This window comes from Pinus tabuliformis, chromosome J (assembly GCF_031772625.1).
Source record: "Pinus tabuliformis cultivar Carrire ecotype Pingquan chromosome J, CPIR1, whole genome shotgun sequence".
NCBI lineage: Eukaryota > Viridiplantae > Streptophyta > Pinopsida > Pinales > Pinaceae > Pinus > Pinus tabuliformis.
In genome coordinates, this window is record NC_142295.1 from 1,044,034,879 (window position 1) to 1,044,049,575 (window position 14,697).

Here is a 14,697-nt window from a genome sequence, read left to right on the forward strand (position 1 = left end):
TATGCTTGTATTATTCATTGATGCTTTCATATTTGTACTATGTACTTGATGCCATGCTATGTTTAATCAATAGATCATTATCATATGCTTTGATCGTTTTTTATCTTCTATCTGTGTGTAGGTACTTTTCAAGCGGATTAAGTACGGAAAGGAGTGACAGAATTGGTCAAGGGAGATAAGGAGTAAGCGAAAGCTACAGGTGGGCTACTTTACCTCTTATTTAATCTATTGGTCATATAAAAATAAGAGAATGCTTTTCACTATTGTTCTAGACTTAGCTACTAGTCTAGGGGTTTAAGCGTTTATCTGTAGACACTAAAACTTCCCAAAAAAATGGTGCACTCCTAATGTGAATCTGATTCCATCTAGCAATGATCATGACCAAAAAAAATCCTTCCTCGACCTTTCCTTCTCTGCTACACAGTCCCTCCGGCAATCCAGTCAACCCTTATGTGCAGTCACTCACCTTCCAAGTCTCATTGGCACCCCCATCTCGGGCATTCCATCCCTTGGCAAGTCTTCCTCACATCAGAAGATATAAAAGCCAAGGCATATCCCTTCCTCAAAACCATCATATTGGTCATAGCATGCTCATGGAAATCAACATACACAATTGGGTACCAATGTCTCACAATGGCCCTGTTCCTGAAGTGCTTTACCGACATACTGTTGCATATTACAATTCTTCTCACTGCTGCTTTTGATTCTTGTAGTTGATTTTAACCACCCAAACAGGAATTTTTGTGCTTCCTTTACCAAGCACATAACTTCCATTAGATCCAAAATAAATTGAAATAACTTTAAATCATATCTCATTGTTAGCTCGTTAATAAGGTGCACTTGTAATCCTGTTTACTTCTTGTTATGGCAAGTCAAAATAGAATCATGTATAAAAACATCACATAAGGTTAGCTCAAAACATAACCATCATAGATCAAAATCATAAATCACATGTAAACATCATAAACTAGAACCATAGATCACATGTAATCATCAGAGACGATAATCATAAATCATATGCATAGTAAAATTGAAATACAATACCGATACTTATCCTTCATCGATCCTTACTTCTGCCTTTATTCTTTTGCACACACACTGGATTAATTTCCATGCCCAGAAAACACCTAGTGCCTTCTCCACCAGGTGCACATATGCATAGTGTGCATCACACACATAAAACCACACACGTCATGCAACACCATGAAACACATGCACCTATACATGACATACAACCCATACACCTACACCCATTGTACGTATGTATACATGCACAATTTACATCATAAGACATTCATCCACACAGAACATGCGACACCAAAAAATGCATACACGAACACCCGGTATACAACACAACATAATACATACAACTATATCTGGTGTACAACAGAATACATGCACCTGCACCTTATGTACAACATAACACAAATACGTGTCTAGAGTGCAACACAATGAATGCATATGTCACAATACCATGAATACACAATGCATATACATAGTACCACATGCCTACAACATAGCATGTACGACATGCACTCAATCCCACATGTACACTAGTACCACATCTACCAAGCACCACCAGTTATAGACATTTTTGTGCCTTACAGCTATGAGCATGAAATGTCCATAATTCAAGGGATCCAAAGTCCCTAAAGATGTTGTTACAGCTCCTAAAGGAACAAGGTCAACTAATGACAACTTCTCCCAGAAGTTCTCCACCAGAAACCACTCAGAACTAGTCAAATCAGGATCAATTCAGAAGCTCCACTAGCTGCCTGCGTTGCAAAGCACCCAAATACACTGGCTAGGTGCATTGCAATGCACTTGAATGCACTACCCAAGTGCGTTGAGCGGGAAATGACAAGTGGCAGAGTCATTCAACGAGGTGGAAAGACCATGGAAGCTTCCAGAATCTTATCCAATGATACTTTCCTCACTGAATTCGACCAAGTGATGAGTAAGAGGCTCTCAGTCTCCAAGTGGAAGCAAGAACTGACAGAGAGAAGCCACAAGTCAAAACATAAGCTGACTCATCCTCTCTGCTTACATCTATATATGGATCCCTCATCCCAGAGATCCAGGAGCTGGAATTTTGTACTTTGCAGAGAATTGTTGTTGGTTTGAGATTGAGATTAGTACATTGGGTGATTTATGCTTTGTTGGAGGAGAGGAAGGGATCCCTTTGCTGGGAGGTAGATGCTGGATCGGGACTCACTTCGTTGTATCTCCTCTTGGACTTTCTTATTCTATCAATAAACTATTTGAGTTTCTTCTACATGCTTGTATATCAGTGATGTTTTGTTATATTTGCATGTTTAGCTTAATCTGATCCTGAGCTTTTTATGAATGTATATCTATATCTTCGCGTAGTTTCTCTCTCTTGTTATCTTGCAGGAATTCGGTGAAGCTGGACCGGTAAAGGAGTGGGGAGCTGGGAGCTATTGAAGAGAGGAACGCTTGGATCAACAAACTAGCGAAAGACACAGGTTAGTTACATCCTTTCTCCTCATTTACATTTCATAAAGAAGAATACTCAAGTAGTTTTCCTTGTTTGTTGCTAAGGCACTATCACACCTTAGAGTGGGATAGGGGCGTTCTGAATAGATACTTTTCCCAACAACACCACCTGCACAACATGCGCAAAGCATCACATGTACACATCACCACATGCAGAACGTGCACACAACACCATATGTATATTGCACCACTGTACAATGTGTAGATAATACCACATGTACACAGTACCACATGCACGACATGTACGCAACACCACATGTACATAGCACCACATGCAAGACATGAACACAACATCACCTGCACACAACGCCACTTGTACAACATGTACTGAGCACCACATGCACACATCACCACTTGTACAATCATGCACACCACACCATATGTACATAGCACCACATGTACAACATGCACGCAACACCACTTGTACATGGCATTGCATTTCCAACATGTACATAGCATCATCTATACACAACACTACATGTCCAACATTTGTACAACACCATTTACACACAATACCCCATATCCGTCATGCACACAGTACAATATGTACACAATACCGCATATCCAACATGTACATAGCACCTTCTATACCCAACACTAAATATGAAACATTCATGAAACACTATCTGTACTACACCATGTACATAACATTACATAATCAACATATACACACAATAAATATACACCACACTGCATGGACACAACATCACAGGTGAAACAAGTACAACATATACGACATATGCACAACATTCATACCACACATCCACAACCACACTAACTCTTTACCAAGTAACCTTGCTTCCAGTGTCTTATCCATGCTTGTCCTAGTGTTGGGTGATTTAATTGTGAGTTAAATCCCTGTAATTAATTGTCAACCTGGGGCTTGTAGACTTATGAGGTATACTTGTACTATATGTACTAGGTGATTATTTATCAGAATAGATTAGCTCTAATGCAATTAAAACTAATTAAAAAGTTAATTAAATCAATCTAAACCAAATCAAACCAGACATAAAGAAATTGAAATCACACCACACTTGCAGAAATTAAAATCACACCACACTTGCATAAATTAAATCACACTTGTTGAATTGAAATCACACTCACACATGCTTAAATGAAATCACACTTGCTGAAAGGAAAAGCACACTTGCATAAAATGAAAAAACACTTTCTAAAAATAAATGAAATAACATAACTATACTATGTTACCAATATGTACAAATATGTGCAAATTGTGGTTGATGGGGGCGCCCTCCATTCCTTAGCAAACACATTGAACAACTATCACATCTTGGAGATCAAAGTAGCAGTATGTATTTCATAAAATTAGTTACAAGATATTACAAGAATTCTCTATCCTCACTTTACAAATCACATCTTGGATGGAACTTGGAACCTCCAACTAGAAACTAACACTAACAACTAACAACTTTGCAACTAACACTTAACAACCCTTTCTATGAAGGGTGCACTCCTATTTATACAAAAATTGAAGATAATTATTCTATCAACATAGATCCTTAAATCTCTCCTAAATCCACATTTATCTCTTGTGGTTACAACCAATCTCCTATAGATGTAAGATACAAATATTCTCAAAATTCTCTCATACATGATTCTTCTCCTTTGTATGTTCATAGTTAATGATCCACAACTTCTACAATTATTCCACAAATATTCATGAGTTTTAATTTTAAATTCTAATTTGTGGTTGGGTGGCCAAGTAGGACCCTTCTAGAATCTCCAAGTAGACCTACAATATCACAAAACTCAAAACACTTTTAGATATATATGAAAACATGTTAAATATTTAATCAAGAATTCTCTTAAATTACTTAAAATTAATGACTTGGAAAATAATAATGATAAACCCATATGATTATGAAAATGGTTACTTAATGTGAGTTTGTGGTCCTATAGAGTTCTAGAATGAGGGTAAAATGATGGAAATTAAAGTGAAATTGGATGGCATTTTGGAGGCCCACACACCCATCGTGTCGCAAACCACATTGCTTTCACTTTTCTGATGTATCCCTTGGTACAACTTGTCCATAACATAAGCATAGGAACTAAATACAACCATACAATATAAATTCATATTCACATGATATTGACCTCATATATTTGTCATGAATATTCTTCCACTTGATTCCTCGCAAGACCAAGAACCTCTTCATGCCATTCATCTGCATAAGCAATCATTCCACCACAAGAACGACTCTTAATGATCTAACAAACAGTGACATAGATACATGGATACATACATACATACATATATATACACAAAAATGTCAGTGTTAATAGTCATGATCCATGATGACCCTATCAAACATGGCATACATACACACCTACATGTATACATATATAAACATCAGCATAATCATGATCATAACATAATTACCATATATCAAGGTCAAGGTTTAAGAGAAATTCCATTATTCATTTAACAACATTGAGAACAATCGTTCCCAGCATCGCAAAGGAATCTGATGTCTTAGATCCATTTACTTCACCTTTCCTATTACCTTTCTCATGACTATACTGCCATTGTCCATTTTCACGAATGGAATGAACCAATCTAATCAATTATCATAGTCTTACCTTTCGTTGCGCTTACTCATGCACAGAGCTTTATCTGAGTTCTTACATTACTTCTTGGGTACTACACAGTTCTCCCTGAGCTCCATCAACATTCCTCTTTCGCAACCAATTCCCAAGACTCAAAACTTAAAATTCAAGCACAAGAAAAAAGCAAAAAGAAAACCATGAAAACTAAAAGCAATATGACACAACAAAAAAGTGGCATGATCATGCACTAGACATTAAAAAACTCTAAATCAAGTGCAAGAAAATCACAAAGACCAAAAGAACAAGACTAACAATAGACACCACAACTCAATCCCCATGGTTACCAGGGAAATATCAACCCAATCCCTCTTTAATATTACATGGCAATCACTTTCCACGCAATCCCCTGTATCATACTACCATAAACACATAACTATGATTGCACAAATAAACATAACAACATACTAGTTACCTTACCTTGTTGTGCCAAGCACATTGCTTGCAACTGAACACATCCACACCATCTCTCAAGGGATTCCAATCCTTTGACGGATCCACCTGTAGCTAAATACTAGCTAATATATATGTCAAATACATGTTCATGAATCTAACACATATCCACATAATGTCAGACGAGATCAATATTAAGAAGAATCCCTGTATGCAAAGCACTCATTTGTTTGGAATTAGGGTTTCCAAACATACCCAAAGGAATTCTTGCCCAAATCCTTTCTTTTTCCCTTTTTACCTTGTTGCAATCGAGGCTTAATATGCATTGTCACATCACCCAACTACTAGTTATATAAACACATCAACTATTACCTTGTCACACTAATACCAAGCATGTTTCCTGCAACTTACCACAAATGTCAACCGCATGTTCTGAACATCTAGACAATGATATGTATCAATTTGAAATCAATTTTTACCAAGACTAAAAATAATGTCATAATCCATAGTCAACTCATAGTCATTAGACATAATGATACAACTATCACCTAGTATACTCAATTACATATCAACTGTCTCAACACATATGTTAGTACAATCATCTTAAAATAAGATCATTTGAACACATACTCATATTATGCAATTCATAAAAAATTCAACCAACTTGCACCCATACCATGTTAAATAAATGAACTAGACAACATAATTAAACAGTCAAATACCAAATGTACGACATAAGCAAACTCATACCTTAATGTATCTCAAGGGAGGCAATATTGTCTGCACAATCAATCCAGGTTAGCACGATACGACTTCACAACATATCAACTCAAAAATAAATCATGATATCCATAACAGTAACTAACTAACATGTTCACATCATAATCTCATAAGAATTTGTCATTCATGCATAACTATCACATATGTTAGATTAGTCTAGATTAGTATGACACCATATCACAAATATGTCGGCTCATACATTAATATCGCAACTGTAACCATCTGCATAGGTCAAACCAAGTTAACACAATACATATAACATCAATATCTTCAATGGAAGGCACATAACCGGCACATAACCATCACACATATGCCTAATCCAAATTACAACATCAAGATCTCAATGAAATAATCCTAATCATCAAGTTAACTTACATATAACAACAATCAGTTAACATATAACATGCTCATTAACAATATATGACCTAATCATTAAGCTAACTATCATATAAAAACAACAAGTGAACCTATAGCTTACTCATCAAAAACATATAACATGAACATCAAGTTATCTAACATAAAACAACAATAGCAATGCATATAACCACATGTTACTATCATTCTTAACTACCCAACATATGTGCATATGACTATACTAATAAATTATCATCTATCATGTATGTAACCATAACATCAAAAGATATATACATAAACCTAATGTATATAACAATCCTTGACTTACATACCTGCATGCCAAACATACAATACCTATATGACAATTTTCTCTTACCCCAAAGTCCAATATTGTAACCTCATTATGACGATCTACATCTCCTGCTCTATCTCAGCCAACTTATTAGCATCATAATAGCCAATAACACCATGATGACCTAACTTGCATACCATGACTTCACAAGGCATGTTTGACCTACTATTCATGCATAACTATAACCAAGACCATACATGCATAACAATTGTATATAGACATATAAAACATAGTACCAAATCATATACACATCATTCTAGCTAGATTTCAGTCATCAATGCGTGACCATATCAACTTCACAAACTATGACCTCAGGCATGACAACGACCATTACTCCATTCTACACATTGCCACATGAAACCATCAATATGCATAATAAATGTCTAACCAACTACATAAATGCATGTAGTCGAGTATAAGCGATCAATTCTTGTAATCAACCTACAATACTGATAGATGTAATCAAAATATTGAAGAATGTAACCTAATATACAAGGATGTAAGTAGGTGACATAAAATCAACATGTAAGCGACATATAACCATTTGCAACCAGACACATACTCAAGACAAATGCATTGCACAAAATCAACATCAAATTCTCCATGGCAACATTACTACAACCATAATAAATCATCAAGCAAATGCAATAAGCACATGAAATTCAAGTGTATGAGACACACATGCAACTTAAATGCATGCATGACCAACACACACCGCACATCCAGTCCGAGAGTTGAAACATGCTCTGATACCACTCTGTAACACACTCCTCCCACATCTACCCAAGTAACCAACCAATCAGTGTAAACATGCAACGAGAGGCTACTATGATTGGATTCGACCTCCTACATGACCTTAAGGAAGTGGAATAAACAAGACAAGACCTTACAAACCTCCCTCAGGTGCTTCGGGATCCCAAAGAGCTAATCCACCACTACAGGTGCTCAACCCCTAAGTTAACATAAGATTTCAATGAATTAAACCCAGAGTTGCTCCCATGATAAGGCATGCATGCCACTGTGAAACTATAGTCCCTCCCACAGTGCTTACAAGGGAAAGATTGTAGTCTCTCTCACCCAGTTACGTGCTAGAGACTACGAGATTTAAGCCACTTTTTCAGGGCTACTCTCCAAACCAATGCCTAGAACTTGATGAGACTTCCCAATATGATAAATGACACCAATGAAAATCATTTAACACAAAACTTGATCAAGGGCTTGACTTAACCATGAAATACATTTTGTCAAGCACTTAGTAAATATGCAACCTACAAGTGTAAATAATAGATCTAAGCATAGGGGTCTCAGACTTATCTTAGATTCACCGTGAAGCATTGTTTCCTTATCAATTTAACTACAGTTTCATCCATTAGACCATAGATACATTGTTCATTCATATACAAGTAAGAACATGCTGAGAGGCATACATAGTTTCTGTACATATAACCAACATAATAACGAGATAAATACTCATGAAAGTAGAGCCATATAGACTACATATAATCCATCAAAATATTCATTGAAATACAAGGAGAAATAATCTTTAATTAATGATGCAATAGATCAACCGGAGATGGGATTACCACATTCCACCCAACCATAGATTAGCTTAGTCAAGTCTCTTTCAACCAATCACTCTCATGCTATATTCCAAGCATGAATGTGGGACTCATATAAAACATCAAAAACACTAATCAATATGTATGCCACTGGAGTTCTCCGCCTACACTGCGAGGAGTTTGAGTGCCTCTTAGTCTCTTAGGCTTTACCGCGCATCCACAGTATGATCCAGAGATCACTAGGCCCTACACCGAAACATATTCTCTATGATTTAACATGCATTCCATCCCAGAATCACTAAGCCCAATGGAGAGAAAATCCACCTCTTGGATTTACCGTATATCCCGCCATTCACTGGCAAGGACTCCTAGGCCCACCGAGGCACACAATATAGATTTACTGCAACCCACAGTCTGGTTTAGGGGTTACTAGGCCAGTGCTTTCGTGCATCCTTTTTCTGGTTTATGGACCACTACACCATGTGTTTGTAAATTAGGAGATCCACCCTTTTGAATCCAATCTAGTCATCCCACACAAACTAAATGAGATAACCCATCTCATCAAAGCTATCAGGAAATGGAAAGGCTAGGATGAAAGTACTATCACACCTAGCAAAACCCATGCCATGGTAGAAAAGAAACACATGAAATCCCATGCATGCCAAATCTAGCAACTAAAATACACGTGCAAGTCAATACCTACATTGAAGTCTGTTGTAGTTGATTGATCCCGCCTTTCCATTCTTGATCTTTACTTCCTCTTGCCTTCTTTTCCTTTCTTATTCCAATTCCAAAGTGCTCCAAGAAAACTCTAAGTTTCCAAGAGTATGAGAGAGAGAGAGAGTGAGAATAATGAGAGAGCTTCAAAACTGAATTGATCCAGTCTTACACTAACTAATCTTTCCCACTGATCCTCATAAGCCTTTTTTATTAATGAGGCCTCTATTTTCTTCATTTTCCATTAATTTCCTTCAATTTTCTCCTCACATGCAACCTGTGACCTTTCACCTTCCTTTTCTCCTAATTTCCATTATTTTCATAAATAAATGTGCCAAAATACCTTCTTGCCTCTTTAATGTCTTTCCAAAGCCTTAGCCATTGCCTTTGTCAATTTCCTTAGCCATAAATAACCAAATGAACACCCACTAGGATGTCCTTCCCACCATTCAACTTGGAATACGTGTCCCACCATCCATGGTATTTATATATCATATATGATTTTTTAACCAACGATGTTACAAATCTAATTATATATGTTTTATAACACTTACATTTGGAACATACAATCTATTTATGTAGGTTAGAAACTTTTCTAAATTTTCATCATAACTTGGAATTGTTATCTCTTGCAATTTCAGTTGAATTTCCAAATAATTATGATCCTCCTCTATTGAATTTTTGATCTGCTAAAAAAATATATATTGACACTGCTAACAGATATTTCCATTAGGGAATGTGCATGTCTACTTAAAGCATTTTCTATTTTATTTTATTTTCCTTTAATATGTTTGATATCAAATTCAAATTCACTAAGAAAGGCCATCCACCTAGCTTGTCTAGCATTAAGATCTGGTTGGCTGAAAAAATATTCCGGGCTAATATGATATGTTACCAAGGTGATTTTTTTCCAAGTAGGTAGTGCCTCCACATATTTAGAGAATGTATTACAACAATGATTTCTAAGTCATCTATTGCATAGTTTTTTTCATATAGTTTTAGTTTCCTAGACTCATTAGCCACTATTACATTTTCTTACATCAAGACTCCTCCCAAACCTTCCAAGAAAGTATCTATGCATACAAAAAATTACTTTTTAGGATCTTTAATTTTTAAAGTAGGATCCATTGTAAGCAAATATTTTAGTTTGTAAAAATTTTCCTAACACTTGGTTGTCTACCCAAACCTTGTTCCTTTCTTTTGTAAGGATGTTATAGGGTAAGTTAGTTTAGAGAAAACATTTATGAATATTTAGGAATACCCTATAGTTCCCATAAAATATTAGATAACTAACACATCCTTAGGTGTGGACCAATTCAAAATAACCTTGACGTTCTCAAGATCAACATAAAGTCCATATTTTGAAATGACATGGCCCAAATATTTTATTATGTCCTTATAAAACTCACATTTACTAAATTTAGCATATAGTTTGCGTTCTCTTAAAGTTTGCAGTAACAATCTCAAATGTTCCTTGTGTTCTTATTCCTTCTTGGAAAACACCAGAATGTGATCTATAAATACCAGCACAAATTTATCAAGCTACTTACTATGTACATTGTTCGTTATGGACTTAACTGTTGTTGGTGCATTGGTAAGGCCAAATGGTAACACTACAAATTTGTAGTGACCATATTTGGTTTGGAAAGTTGTCTTCAGAATATGTTCATCCTTTATTCTCAATTAGTGATACCTGGTCCTCAGATAATTTTTGGGAATATGGTTCCCCCCTTACTTGATTGAATAGATCATCAACACGAGGCAACGAGTATTTAATTTTAATATTTAGCTTATTTAATTGACAATAATCGATTCACATCCTAAATGTGCAATCTTTTTTCTTTACAAATAACTCAGGAGCCCCCCATGGTGGGACACTAGGTCTACTAGAGCCTTTATCTATTAGTTCATGTAACTGCACCTTAATTTCTATTAATTCAGGAATACTCATTTTATAAATGGCTCCAGCCGCTGGGGTTTCACCTAGTACAAGATCAATGGATAAATTTGTATCTCTAAAAGGAGGTAAACTCAAGATCTCTTCTAGAAAAACATCTTGAAATTCCCTAATGATCAGCATATCCTCTAATTTCTGTTTTTCTGTTTGTTGTTCATTTGTTTCAACATGCACCATGAATAACTAACATCATTTCCTTGCACTCTTTTCAATTCTAAAGCTGAGATCTATCTAACTAATATTGGTTTCAGTATGCCTTTAATTAACTGAGTTTGTCCCCATTAACTTACATACCTTACTATTTTCTCTAAATAGTATATGACCACTCCATGTTTTTCCAGCTAGTCCATGCCTATTAACACATCATAAGACCCTAAGGGGAGTATGTTTAAGTTTATTTCTATGGAAAATCCATTTAAATCAACAAAACATTGTTTCACTTGGCCAGTTACCCTCCTCTTTGTGCTAGTTGCTAACTATACCAACCATGTAGTCTTAAAATTTTCAATTTTTAATTTACATTTTTCCATAATCAAAGGACTAATGTAACTTAAGCTAGCCCCTCGATCAATTAAGACATAAACATGTTGGTTTAAAATGGTACATTTAATATCAATAATAGTGGATTGATGCTTCACTTTCCTATCCTCCATTGCTACACTTATTCTTGGGATGTTTCTGGCAATATTATTCACAATTGTTGCCTCAAGGACAAATTGAATATTTTGAATAGATATGGGGTCATGCGAGTAATCCCTCAAAGAATGGGGTTCCCCACACCCCCATCACTTTAATGGTTCTTTCTCTTTGACACCACTAATGTTTTTATTGCTCAAATCCATGGGCATGGACCCAGTTTGAGATTGTGTTGGCTGGTTTAAATTCCCTTTGTTGAATTTGTTCTACTAGTGGTTTCTCTCTCTTTATCAACATCGCAGATTTGTTTTTTTCCTTAGTTTGTAAAGGTTTTGAGCCTTCTCCCATTTTTTTTAACTATTGATAACACAACCTTTCTTCTCTTACTACTTCATCCATGGTTTTAGCATTTTCAAACTCAATCCTTTCCTTGTAAGGGACTCATAGGCAGTTCAAAAATCTTTGCACCTTGGTTTTCTCTTCTTTAATATAAGGGACATGCCGCAACAAATTTGTGAATTTAGCCACAAACTTGTCCATAGTTAACTGTCCCAGTATTAAATCATGGAACTCTTTTTCTCGATCATCATAATATCATTCATTAAGGTATCAAGACCTAAAATGTTTTTGGAACTCCTCCTAAGAAACTACCTTTTCTTCCAATGAGTGCATAGTTTTGACCTCTTCCCACCAGAGGGAAGCCTTACCTTGTAATTGATAAATGGAATATATGGACTTCAAATTACTCTCATACTCATAAACTTGGAAATAATTTTTCATGTTGAGGGGCCATGCTTCTTCTTTATCCTTCTTTTCCTTGTCAAAGGTAGGGGGCTTTATTTTTTTGAACTCTCGTTGCAGCTCCACTTTCTTCTTCTTTTTGTTTATTTTTTGATATGTTTAGTCTAAATCATCTCCACTTTCATACTTTTCTAACTCTGTCTCAACGTTTTCCCTTTCTAGTGCTTTTGTTTCTATTTTTTTATGACTAGGCTTTTTAGTTAAATCCCTTACAATCATTTCTTGTTCTTCACTAGCCTTTAGCAGACATTTATTATTGTTTTTGTGGTGAGCCAACTCTTATTGTAAACCTCTAATAATATCCAAGATTTGAGTTGTTGGTGGGGGGTTCCCCACCCTAACTCTACATATATTTACTCTCCTTCTGTTGTAGGTGGAGTAGGATCATCAACAATTTTGCATTATAACTTGCTTCACTTGAGTACCTTATGGTCAACATAAACTAGTATTAGCATCTCAATACTTAAATAATTTTTTTTTTTAAATTATGCACCTAAATACATTTTAGTGTGGTGGTACCCTTCAAGAACAATTTTGAAACTTACTCTGATACCATTTGTCACTTACCCAACTTCTTGCATTTTTTTTTTTTTTTTTTTTTATTATAGTGATGTTTATATATACTCTTATTGCAAGTGTAATTACTTTACATATTGTATGTTATCCTTATACCTATTCTTTATACTTTAACCTTCTTCAAAAGAATTAATTATTTTCATTAAGTGCCACGAATGAACTTAATATAGGTCAATTATATTTCTTATGTTCGAAGGACTAAAGTTGTCTCGCATATGTATATATATATATATATATATATATATATATATATATATATATATATATATATATATATATATATATATATATATATATATATATATATATATTTCATTTCTTAAGTCACACCCTGGCCACTATGGGTTTATGTTTGGTGCTCATTTAAAGTTCCTTATCATATAGAGGAGCTAAAATAAATCATTGTACGCATCATGTACTAATATATATATTTTTTTCTATGCTACTATGAATGGTCAAAGGTTTGTTAATGTATGATTCTACTCTAATGAACAAATGGTGGTATTATTTGGCTTCGTGGTTGTATTAAATGTTACTGTGCACCCAATGGAGAATTTATAATTATTGAATTCCCACATACTTACCTAGGGTTGTGTTGACAGTGCTGGACCCACCAACATGTCAGGGGATCTCCCTGGTAAGAAGTCCCAATTAGACCTCAGACTGTTTGGTGTAGGAGTCCCAGTAGTGGGTCGTACGGTATTGCCTTGACCAAAGTTTCACACAAAGGCAAGTAAGATGTCCCTGTTGGTAGCAAGGGTGTGACATCTTTGGCAAGTCAAGGAAGGTGCATGAATGGTTCTAACACATAGAAAGTGGGGTGAGTGCACCCCTTGGAAACTTGTGATAGCACACGGCTTGGAAGTGAACACATGAGCGAATATGCATCACAAACTGGAAAGAAAGTTATTGAGAAATCTAAATTGATGGTTAAACCAATCAGTACATTTCAATAATATTCATGCATACTTATACATAATAGTCCATACATGCATGCGTAAGCAAACAGATACGTATATCATTTAGAGTAAACAAGATATCTAGAATACAATATGACATATATATGAAACGTGTTGGCTTTGTTATATTGAGTGTAAGTTCCTGTAATTCAATACATCCATGTCCAACCACTAGTTCCGATAGTGGAACGTTATAGTCACAACCACCTGCTCCTCCAAAGAGATATACTAGCTCTTCGCAGTGGAAAAGCCAAGGCTTGTTACAATACTGTCCAAGCTCTCTCTAAGATACTCATATTGGAAGCTTGGATAACCAAAAGCCTTTACAATGAGTTATGAGGGACTATTTATAGCAAAGGGTGGGGTGACCCTTGAAATTCCCCTTTGTGACCATTCATCTGTCCTCATGACTCTTCAACGACTCTATGATTGTTACAATCAACTATCAACATTTGAACTTCCACTTGA